The sequence below is a fragment of the Vicugna pacos genome, chromosome 29 (genome assembly GCF_048564905.1).
Source record: "Vicugna pacos chromosome 29, VicPac4, whole genome shotgun sequence".
Taxonomy (NCBI): domain Eukaryota; kingdom Metazoa; phylum Chordata; class Mammalia; order Artiodactyla; family Camelidae; genus Vicugna; species Vicugna pacos.
Window position 1 is genome coordinate 24,856,968 of NC_133015.1, and position 11,572 is coordinate 24,868,539.

Here is an 11,572-nt window from a genome sequence, read left to right on the forward strand (position 1 = left end):
ACACACATCTGTTCGTTTTCAGATTCTTTTGCATCACGGGCCGCTGCGAGGTACTGAATATAGTTCCCTGGGCTCCACAGTAGGACCTTGTTGCTTATCTATTTTATATAATAAATTGTGTTTTAATACACAGGTAAAGTGTTCACTCAGCATTTTTTAAAATATCAGCACAGCATTTTTATTGATTGACGGTATTTCTTTGCTTTTAGGCAAACCTTATGAAACGCTGTTCTGCAGGGGAGAGACTCGGGCTGGCAGAGATTGGTTTTATGGTCACAGCAAAAAGTTTCAAATATTTGAGGAATCGCACAGGACGGGGAATCCACACCCGCTCCCGGCTCAGTACCTGGTGGCTCAGGAGGCGGGCCGCGCGGCTGGCCGTGGGCGGGGTTTGTCGCCCGGGTCCGTGGGCGGGGTTTGTTGCCCGGGGCTGTGGGCGGGGCTTGTTGCCCGGGAGACGAGGCCTGGCGCTTGGCCGCTGCTCTGAGGCGCGCCGGCTGTGCTTCCGGGAGTCCTTCTCTCTCAGCTGTGTGATCACAAACGAAGGGAGGCTGCAAAGGACGTTAAATGTAACGGCTTTATTCTTGCACAGATGACACGGGTGAATCTGACTTTCTAACGGCAGCTTTTGGGAAGGTTCCTCAGTTCTTTCTTGCAGAACCCCAGGGACCCACTCTCCAGGCAGGGCTGTGACGTGGGGGGCAAGTGGGCACCACCTCTGCCCACACCTCTGTGTTTCCCTCCAGGACACGCGGAGGCCTGGAAAACAGTGGTTGCCCCTCCAAGGAACAGGAAAGTAAACGCCAGGTCAAGTCTCAGGAGTTTGGAGGAGAAGGCGTGGAGGGTGGGGCTGTCCTTACGCCCAGTCATTGAGTCATAAAGGAAAAGTATCAGCTGATGTGACGTGTGTCATAGGAATGGAGCTAGTTTCTACATGCGACACATTAAATGCCTCACCAATATTGTTTAAAGATGGACAACAGGGAATAGGAATGTTGTATTCAATAAACAGACCAAACGCTAAGATGAGACAAAGGATCTTGCATTAAATATAGAAGTGGCAGTGAAAACAGAAAGATTTTGAGAAAAGACAAAATTGGTTTGGGGAAAGTAGAAAAATAGACCAAAAATGGGGAGGAAGGGACAGCGGCAGTGTCCCAGAAGAGAAAGACAGGGGGAGGGGCTGTTCCGCTGGGCACTAGTGAATGTTCTGTGAAATTTAAAGCAGGTGTTCCCCCTGGGCTCTGGGCTTCCAGTTGCTCCCACTTCTTAACTAAAACTTTTCATCTTTCCTAAGTCCACTTTGCTTGCAAATACCAACTTGCTCCCAATCCTCGCTTTTAGAGTAAGCATTAGACATTCAGAGGCTGGGTAGGAAGTGTAAGTGAATTAAGCTGTCTGCAGGTAAAAAACAAAACGAAACAAAATGCATCCAACTGCCAGAAACATAACCACGTTTTCTTCATTTTTACTGAACTGTGACTTAAATGTAAGCCTGTACATATATACACACATCTCTCTCTTTCTCTCTCTCACACACACACACGCACGCACGGTGTTTGCTGCGTGTTTGGTTGAGAATGGGAGATCTGACCTGTCACTTCTACAGCAAGAGCTCTGTGCGGGGCCTTGCATTCTGCGTGGTGGGAGAACAGCCTTGGTCATGACTGCTTTGCCTGGGAGAGAGACGTAGATGAATTCATGTCCACAGTGGAAAAGCAGCTGTTCACAGACACTTACGCCCAGAGTCTCTGAATCCTGATTTTTACTGTTAGGGAAACACTCCTGAGAGAGTTGAAAAATTCTGGTATTTCAGTGTCACCATGTTTGGATTTTACTGTTTTATTAAAGCTTGGCAATTTCCATTTCATAACCTTTTCCCCCCAGTTTCAATATTATTTGAGAAAGGAAAAACTAACCTATCGGCTCAATAGTTCTAGGTACAAACTTGTTAAATTCACAAAATGATATGCATGTGTCCGAGCAAGTCACTGTGCACACAGTGCATGTCTGTATATACTGTGCGTGCAAGTTACACATAGTAGCTTTGCCTCTGGGTGTTTTATTCTCCAGAGCTGGGAAGTTTTCAGTTCAGCCTGATGATAGCTTTTTGGTAAACTGTGTCTCCCTCTAGTGATACAAATCACTGTTCTTTTAAAAATACAGTAGTTCAAACCCTGTAAAATGAATATTGATAAATACTTGAAACCGAAGAAAGACCAGCAGAGGTGGGATCCTCTGAGAGGGGTATGTTCTTCAGCCCAGAGGGAAGCATCGTTAAGAAGCAAAGCTAGCGCTCCGTCCCCGAGTCTCCATGTCTGCTGAGCAGGAGTTTGCAGACTTGTTTTAGTTATGGTTTTGAGGTTCTTTCTGTATGATTATGGCCACTTTAGAAAAGCTGATAGAAAGCAGTCTTCCTGATGTGTGTGGGTTTGTTAAATGAAAGGACGCGGCAAATGACATGCCAATGGCTCCAGCAGGAAGAGGCAGGCCTGCAGCTACCCAGAGCCCGCAGGGTGGAGACCCCGCAGTTTACCCGCGGCTCGCCATGGGGTGTGCTACCCACTGAGGCAAGTTCAGCCCCTCCCTCCCTCCGAGCTCTGCGGAGAGCTGCAGGCAGGTGCTGGGGACACGCCGATGAACAAGCCACAGTCACTGCTTCCAATTCCTGGTCACACCATAACACTTGTCTCAAAAGGCATTGGAGAAAATTCCATATATTATGTCGGCATTCAAACATTTTTGTCCAGGGTGTTCATTTAGGGGACCTTTATATTATCCTCGTGGGCTGTATTCGGGTCCTCTAGAGAAACAGAACCCAGAGGAGAAACAGCTTGGTTTTAGGGAGTTGGCTAACAGAATTAGGGGCCTGGCAAGTCCCAATCTGCAGGGCACGGGGCAGCCGCTGTTGTCACTGGAGCCTGAGGGCTTCTAGAGCAGAACTTCCCTTGTCCACGTCTGGGTTCAAATTTTCCTTTTTCATGAGGACACCAGTCAGACTGGATGGGGGCCACCCTAATGACCCCGTTTTGACTTAATCACCTCTTTAAAGGGCTTGTCTCTAAATGCACCCCAACTCAGAGGTCCCAGGGCTTAGGACTTCAACATACGGATTTGGTGGTGAGGGGACAATTCGGCCCATGACATAGCTATAGGAAATACTTTGTTTTAAAAAAAATGATGTCCAGGCCAACCACAGTGACCTCCCCATGCTGATTACCGGGCAGCATAATGCCTGTGCCTGTCCTGGGCCAAGGACTTTGCAGGAGCTAATTCAACAATCTCTTCGGGGTCGGGCGCTATGATTCTGCCCAGTTCGCAGATGTTGAAACCGAGGTACACAGAGGTGAGGGAACTTGCCCTGTGGTATCAAGTGGCCGCCCTGCCCTGGGGACTGGGCCCACGCTGTCCAGTCCCGGGCAAGACTTCAGCCGTCAGGCCATACCAGGGATCGCCTGACACCTGCCAAAGATGTGCTCCTCAAAATATCCTCCAAGTTCCCCGGGCCTCTGTTAAAATGCAGATTCCTGGGGTCAGAACCCACCTGCTGAACCAAAGACCACGGGGAGTCAGAGACTGGGAGGAATCCACATTTTTTTGTTTTTTGTTTTTGTTCTGGGGGGAAGTAATTAGGTTTACTTATTTATTTTTATTTTATTTTATTGTTTTTTTAAACTTTTTTTTGTTAGTTTTCTTAGGAGGGAAGTAATTAAGTTTATTTTTACATAATTATGACTATTTTTTAATGGAGGTGCTGGGTATTGAACCCAGGACCTTGTGCTTGATAAGCACGCGCTCCACTGCTGAGCTACGTCCTCCCCACCAGGAATGTACATTTTTAACAGGAAAGCTCCAAGGCCAGGAAAGTTGGAGGATTGTTAGAATTATTCTGTAAAATTTAACTCCACTCCCCTCGGTCTCTGATTCCAGTGTTGATTGGTTACACTGTCTTGTGGGTGGAACATATTTTGGGGGATAACATTCATTTGTTTAACCAACATCCTCCGAGTGACATTGTGAGGTTCTGTGGGTTTACGTGGATAAATCGGGTGTGGAATTTCTCTTCAAAGACTCTCCCAAATCATGCTGATATTATGAGGTTTTATAATGTTCTTTCCAATCAGAAATATCTGTACCGTATCCTATTTTTAAAGGTTCTACTTTCCGTAAGAGGGAACGCCTCTCTCATTTCCTATCCAGGGGCGGCTTTATCAATCATGTATTTTAGTTAACTCTCTTAGTTTTATGGAGGGAAGGTGAATAACATGCATTATTACCTATAAATAATGGAGACTGTGTTTTTGAGAGAGAATAGTGAAAAAAAATTGTAAGCCAGCTGTGGCTATTATCCCCGCCTTTGCGTGGCTCCTGGGTCTGCGTGGATGTCCTGAAGTGTGCAGGTGCATGCGTCTGTGGTCCAGTGAAAATGCTAAACCTGTCATTAGAACAGTTCGTTTAGAAACACGTCGCTCTTTTCCTGATGAGTAAAAATAATTTCTCGAGTTCCTAATAGCCTTCCTCCGGAAGTCTTCCTGTCAGGGGCAGTCCTGGGGCACAGGGTGCAGCGGGGGCTGCCGGGTCTTGTGCACCATGGGGGGACCCCTTTGGACTTGTCACTAGCGATGCCTTTCCCATGTGGCCCGTGGCTGAGCCCCCAGGTGGTTCCAGGGTCTGTTCCAGGACCCGGCAGCTCCATGAAAACCTCTCTCCTCCCCTTCCCTACCTTCCCTCTGCTGTTATGATGAAGTTAAGCCCCCGAGGAGACACCAGCTGACACCCCCGCCCGGGAGTGAGGCTGAGGAGCTGGTGGACCTCTTTACAAGGGTCCAGAGTGATGGTGGGGAGTCGGGGTGGGAAGGTCGGAGACGTGAGCACTTTCCCACGTGTCCTGAGCTCCAGCACGGGGGTGAGCGGGCGGGTGGACAGTGGCCGGCAGGTGGCCTGGAGCCGGGCAGCGCGTTCTGCGTCGAGTCAGGCCTCGTCGTTAGGGCTTGCTTGCTCTGGTCGTCTGTGTTTTAGATTTTCTGCTTGAATCGAGCTTGGGTCTGTGAGCCACTCACACCACTCAGCTCACTCCGGTCACCTGGCTCGTTGGTGACAAAGGGAGCAGGACCGTCCCCCTGAGGCAGTCGAGAGGTTTTCTCATTGCCCCCCAGGGCAGGGGCAGGCTTTCTGCTAAGCCCCCAGCCCTTAACTCCCTTCAAAGACAAAGGAAATATTCTGAGCTTCTAGCCAGTAAGAAATAGAAAGGAAGGGCCTAAGTGTAGAATCTTTCCTAGCAGGGCGTCTCCCACCTCAGTCTAACTATGGATCGATTGTAACTCCAGGTCTCAAATGTGTGCTGTACGCGTGCTTGTCATGTGTTTAAGATCTTGAATGAAAATCTTAGTTCATCACCAGGATGACTGGATTAGTCTTAGAAAAATCTTCATTAACAAGAGATGTTACACAGAAAGGGGGAAAAAACCCCCCAGCAATTTTGGAAAACTTTAATGCTTTTTTTTTTTTTTTTAATAAAAATGACGTAGGCAGCCTCATGGGAGTGGAGGGGCTCTTCCTTGGGAGCCAAAGGCAGGAATTCACAGGATGCAAGAAGGGAAGGTGGAAGTGCAGCCCAGGGTTTTCCAGAGGCCGCGTGCCTGTCAGGCCCTGAGATCCGGTGTTACTTACGAGGTGCGCGTCTTAATTTTCCCTGGAAAATTAAATATTTCCCCGGAAATAGTCCATGAGGTCTATTGTTTGACACATAGAGGGAACATTTACGAGAACTTGGAACGGAGGTAGCGATGAGGCCCCCGGGAGCCCAGCCTCTGCTCTTTCCCTGGCCGCCACGCCTGCCGCTGGGCCTCGCGCGGCTCCTGGACTCCCGCCTCCTTCCCTGCGCTCCTCCGCGTGTCAGGAGACAGCCCTGCCCTCGCTGGGCCTGCTTGCTCTGCGCCGGCTCAGATCAGTGCCGGCTCGACCCCCAGGGAAGCCCTTCCCACGTCCCGGAATGAGGTAGGACCTGCTTGCTCGTCTGTTCACAGCACCTTAAGCTTCTCCTTTCCAAGTTCGCCTCCGCGTCCTCCTTGCCCCGATCGGCCGCGGCCACCGGCCGGCTCGCTCCGCAGTGGCGAGTTCGTCCTTTTCGCCTGTGAGTTACCAGGCCCCTCCGCGTGCCTGGGGCACGGGACCCTCTGTGCAATACTGGTTTACTGATTGACTGATGCCGCACGAAACCCACCCCTTGGGCGCCAGGCCGCCTGTGACTCAGCGCTGCTTTTGAGCAGCCGCAGAAGATCTGCTGGTTCAACGGCAGCTACACGTGCAGTCGGTATTTGGTTCTGGGCTGTTCCAGAAGCGTCCTGAGTGAGCATGGAGCTCACAGGGCGGAAGCCTGCGAGCTGCGTTCTAGGGCCCGCGGGCTCTGTGGGTGTGACTTGGGGCAACTCAGGGTGGACGAGAGGCTGCACAGGCTGGGCTCTGAGGCCCCACAACCTCAGAGTTCAGAATCCAACACGCGTGTAGACTCAGTGAAGCATGTCACACAAGCTAACCCAGCTGCCCCACCCCCCGCGACAACGCAAAGTGAGAGGCGGGGTCTTCCTCACGGGGGGAGCTGAGGCTCGGGGCGGGGTGGTGGTGGGGGAGTTACTCCAGGTCCCACGGCAGCAGGTGCAGCACCGGGGGAAGCCACAGTCAGGCTCCAGGGTCCCGGTCCCATCAGCCACAGCCGGACGCCTCCCTCGTCGCGGCACCTTGGCCCTTGCATGTTCTGGGGGTCGCACTTCAGCATTTGAGGAAAGGCTCTGCTCCCATAAAAACCTGAAAACTGCCAGCGATGCCCAAGGTCTCCTCGAGCAGCCTCGGCACAGCGGGTTTGTGTTTCGTGCTCCCACTCCTGGTCCCAGTCCTGAGGGTGCCCGGTGTCCTTGCCGGTCTGTGCGGAGCGCTGAGCTGCAGATCTGACCTGAAGAAGACGGAAGACCACGGGCTGGACACCCTGGCGTTTAATTTGGGAGACCCTCAGTCCTCCCCACCCTGAGGCCGGGTGCTTCTCCCATCGTCCACCACGGGAGGTGGGCGCGGGCTGGGAGATGTCCCGACACGTGTGCGGCCAGCAGAGTCCCCGGGCGTCCCTCCTGTCTCCTGCTCCTCCAGGGTCGGTCTCCCAACAAACAGCAAGGGGCAGACCGGCCGAGGGCGCCGTAGGTGGTTCTCTCTGACGCAGGCTGCCCTCGGAGAGGACGAGCCTGTCGACCATCGTGTCCCTTGCGAGCTGCGGGGACACCAGCTCTCAGGCCGGCCGGTCCTGCCTTCATTCACCTTCCCTGGATGTGCACACGCGAGCACTAGCCCGGGTGGCCCTGACCTCCCCAGGGCTGATGGCTTTAGTTGACGACTACAGCGGGCATTTTCTGGATGTTCTGAGGTTTTCCGGATGTTTTAACAACAGAGCTTTTACAATATTGCAGAGCAGCTTGAATTACTTTTTTAAAAAACTGTTGTGCTTTTTAACTATTTTTTAAAAACTTTTTTGGGGGAGGAACAATTAGATTTATTTATTAATTTTTTAAATGGAGGCACTGGGGATGGAACCCAGGACCTTGTGCGTGCTGGGCATCCCTCTGGCACTGAGCTGTACCCTCCTCTTTATTTATTTATTTATTTATTTATTTATTTATTTATTTATTTATTTATTTATTTATTTATTTATTTATTTATTTAGCCGCTTGTGCTTTTAAAAATGTTTGCTTGTGCCTAGAACACCCGCAGGCAACATGCTGAGCGGTGGCAGTGGGGCTGATGGTGAATGGACAGGCATGGGGCTGGGGGTCTCAGTCCCGGTTCTGCCTGCAGGGGGCGCACTGGGAGGGGACAAGCTGGGAGGGGACGCCCCCAGGGAGGCGCCTGGCCCGGCTCTCCGCTCCGATACCATCTTCTTCCTTTTGAAGCTTCCCACTTCCCATCTGTGCCCACCCACTGGTTTCTCAAAGGATAATAATAATGAAAAAAAATTGGCGCACGGTCCAGGGGAAAAGAATCAGAAGCTGCGGGCTCTCCGGCCCCGGGCTCAGGCCTGGCTGGCTTCTCGCGCCTCCTCAAAGCTGTGAGCCGCTCTGACCGCCAGGGCTGTGCATCCCGCGACGGCGGGCGCCGGGGGCGCGGGCCGTGCTCTGCAAGGTGCCAGGAGAGCGTTTTCTTTTTCCTGTCATCTTTGCCAGCGCTGCCTGCCGACTCCAAAAGGCATCTTTGCGAAGCTGATAATTAAAGCTCTGGAATCGCGCACGAGTAATCACTCCCTATTTTGCCTGGGCGCCGTCCTCCAGCGAAGATGACGTCCCTGCCAGTAATTATTAGGTTATCACCTTGTCACACCATTCCTCCTGGGGCCTCAGTTTGAGCGTGAACGTTAGGCCAGCCTTCGCTGTTCAGTCCCCCGGTTCAGGTACATGTAGTGCTCCGGAAGCAGCAGCAAAACCAGCAGCCCTGAGCAGAGCCATTGCTGAGTAGAACAGAGCCACACAGCGGTGTTCAGGACAGTCTGAAAAATGAGCCCCTGTGAAGTGGCAGGTGTCCCCGTCCACACGAACCTGGACACAGCCGGGCCTCACCGTGCACTTTGTGGGAGGGTGTCTGTGCCCCGCCACCTGGCCGGAACGCTCCTACGGGTGAGTCCGTCTTGTCTCAGGTGGGTCACAGCAAGTCCAGCGTCCCCCCTCCCCACCAGAGCGCAGGTTTGTGCCCCAAACCACAGCACCCGCTGACGTACCGCTCTGTCCATGTCCTTTGGAAGTGGGGAGAGACTTGACAGGCAAACAACTGGGGTTCGCCTCTGGGCTGACAGGCAGGTCTCTTTATCCTGGCCTTTGTCTCAGTGAGGACAGAGCCAGGGACGGGCTGAGGACAAGCGGGCTCACGGGGCTGCCTGCAGGAGGAAGACCCCATGGGTGAGTCTCCCAAAGACTGTGGCCCCAGTGGGGATTTCTCAGCTTCCTCTGTGAAGCTTATCCAGTCCTCAGAAGTTAGCTCCTGCGGGGAGAAGCCCAGGAAGGCAGACAGGGTGAAGGCGCTCCTTACAGGTGGATGAGACTTCAGGGCCAAAGGCACCGGATGAAGCATGTTTCACTGGTCCCAGAGGTGGCCGCTGTAGTTCCCGTGTCTTGGACGCCAGTCACGCCCTCTGCACACACCCTCAGTCCCAATTTGAGGAAGGGTCTTTGCCTGAACTGTTCCTGACATCTCTTGAGTAACAATTTGTTTTGTTCTGGATCCATATTTTATCAGGTAAAAGCCCTGTCTTTCCAAATGTGCTCCCAGATCACTTGACTTCACTTAGTGCAAAAAAAAAAAAAAAAAAAAAAAAAAAGAATTCAGTGAGGCATGTGGGGAAAATCTTCCCGTGTGAGGATTTGCCTGGTGGAAGCTGGACATGGTGAGCCCGTCTGCGTGACGCAGGCCTGTTTCCCTGGGCGGTTCAGCGACAGCGCTCTGAGATGCTGTGCGCTGTAAGCGGTGAGGGACGACTAGCACATGGGGGTTTCAAAAACTGGGTCTGTATACGCTGTGCCCAAACCCGCTCCGTCTGGGAAGCGCACGAGCAGGCTTGCCTCTGGTGTGCTTCTTCCCCTGAGCTTCTCTTTTGGCCAAAGAGAAACTGCTTCTGTGCCACTCAAAGTACCTGCCCTGCCCTGCCACCCAGAAGAGTGGGCAGCAGTGAGCCTCTCTCGGGAATTCACCGACCCGGAGGTGACGGGTGGTGGGATGGGACAGACGAACAGGGGGAGAGTCCTGTCCCCAGTTTTCCCCTGGAAACAAAGAATTGATGTGGATCTAGAAAAAGCAGCTCAGGAGAGAAGATGCTGGTGGGTTTCCTGATGAGCCTTGAGCTTCTCGGGCACGCTGGCTGGGATGACTGAGCATCAAAACTTGCATAAAATTCATCTTTGCCTACTCTGCGTAGAACACTGCTGTGGCTCTGGTGGGGTCTCTGAAAGAGAGGGGCTGAGAGAGGTGGCATCCGGGGTGAGTACAAAAGAGAAAAATAACTTATTTGTAAGAACGTCTTAGAGGTGATCAAAAAGTTTGTGAGGAAATATAATTACCTAGATTTCTCTGGAAAGACCGTGGTGAACAGGAAAGCTGAAAGTAAAAGCAGTGAGAACTGCTGGGACAACGAGGTAGCTGGTGCCACGGGCCCGGGTGCTGTGTTAGGCTCCGGGGAACCTCCAGGAGCATAAAACACAGGGTCCCTGATTCCTGGAGCTTCTAATCTGCCAGGGGAGTTTATCATGTGCCACTTAAGTAACTGATTCGTTGAAAAAGCACTGTCCTTGACAGAATCAAAATATAAGGCACGCTTTCCCCCGTTGATGTCAACTTTGTTCAGTGGGACCAATGACCTCACCCCTTGGATAAAAGCCAGCTGGTCCCCGGCTCTGCTGCTCCTTCTCAGGTGATGCAAACGCCCCTCGGGTCGTCAGAGGCGTGGGAGCAGCCTCGGTTGAGCACGTGGCTTGTCTGGTCCAGGCACCAGTCACACGTGGGCCTGGACCTCGCTGGACACCGTCCAGTCTCCTCCTGGGGCCTCTCCACCTGCTGCGGGACTGGGCTCCTGCTCTGTCACTCCTGCTCCTTCCGCATCTCACGGAGCCCTGCCACTGTGGTAGTGCCGCGTGCGTGCGCGTGCGTGTGCATGCGTATGCGTGTGTGTGAGCGTGTGCGAGTGTGTGTGCTGGGGGCATGAGCGGTAAGCACCCCAGCCCTTTCTCACGTGGCTGGTTGGACTTGCCAGGGTGCTAATCTTTGGAAGCTCCGGGCAGCAAGGCCCCTTATTCTTGCAGTCTCCTTGGTCCCGGCGTGGATGCGTCTCATTGCCCTCGGGTCACCCCTGGACGTGCCTTCCTCAGCCCTGGCTGTCCTGTGGTCCCCCTCCAGCTTCTTCCTGCCCCGGTGCCTCCTCCCTGTAGGGGGCCCGTTGGACAGATGCCTTCTGCAGCCCCGGGGACACGCATCCCGGCCGGGAGCTCTCACTCGTCCTCCACGCACCCAAGCAGGTGTGGTCCTGGCCACCAGTATCCCTGCGCGCCAGCTCTGCCCCCAAAGCTGCTTGTGGGCTCCTCCGTCGTCCCAGCCAGGTTCTGGGCAGACCGGTGCGCAGAGGGCTTTCCGGGGCCCGCTCCTACCCCACAACTGCGGGGGACGTGCCCGAAGCCCCCTCCGCCCAGACCTGTGGTTGGGGGGCAGCGCCCCCAGCCCCAGCCCCAGCCCCGCAGAGTGTGCGCAGGGGTCTGTCCCTGGCCCCCTCGACCCGCTCTCTCTAATCATCTTCTACACAACTGGACCGGGGAGAGCCATGAGCCTAGAGGGGGCTTCCGGGCACGTCCTGCGGCGGAGGGGACGCGGGGGACCGGGGCGCGGTCTGGGCCGGGCAGCACCCGCGGGCCGACTTGCTGCAGTCCCGCCGGCCTCTGGTCCGGGCGCGGTGGCGGCCTCCACGCGGGTGACCTGGACTCAGGCCTAAGGAGACGGGCTGGACGCGGTCACCGTGGGCAGGAAACAAAGGAAACCAAACCCCGCGGGGTTTAAATAA

The 11,572-nt window shown here is 53.7% G+C and overlaps 1 long non-coding RNA gene across 1 annotated transcript; it reads left to right on the forward strand.

The window, feature by feature from the left end:
* Positions 1-469: 469 nt before the first annotated feature.
* Positions 470-1,024, forward strand: LOC140690204 (uncharacterized). The gene is made up of 2 exons (XR_012065384.1): positions 470-601; positions 747-1,024. It is a non-coding gene; the product is annotated as an uncharacterized lncRNA (long non-coding RNA).
* The last annotated feature ends 10,548 nt before the right edge of the window (positions 1,025-11,572 follow it).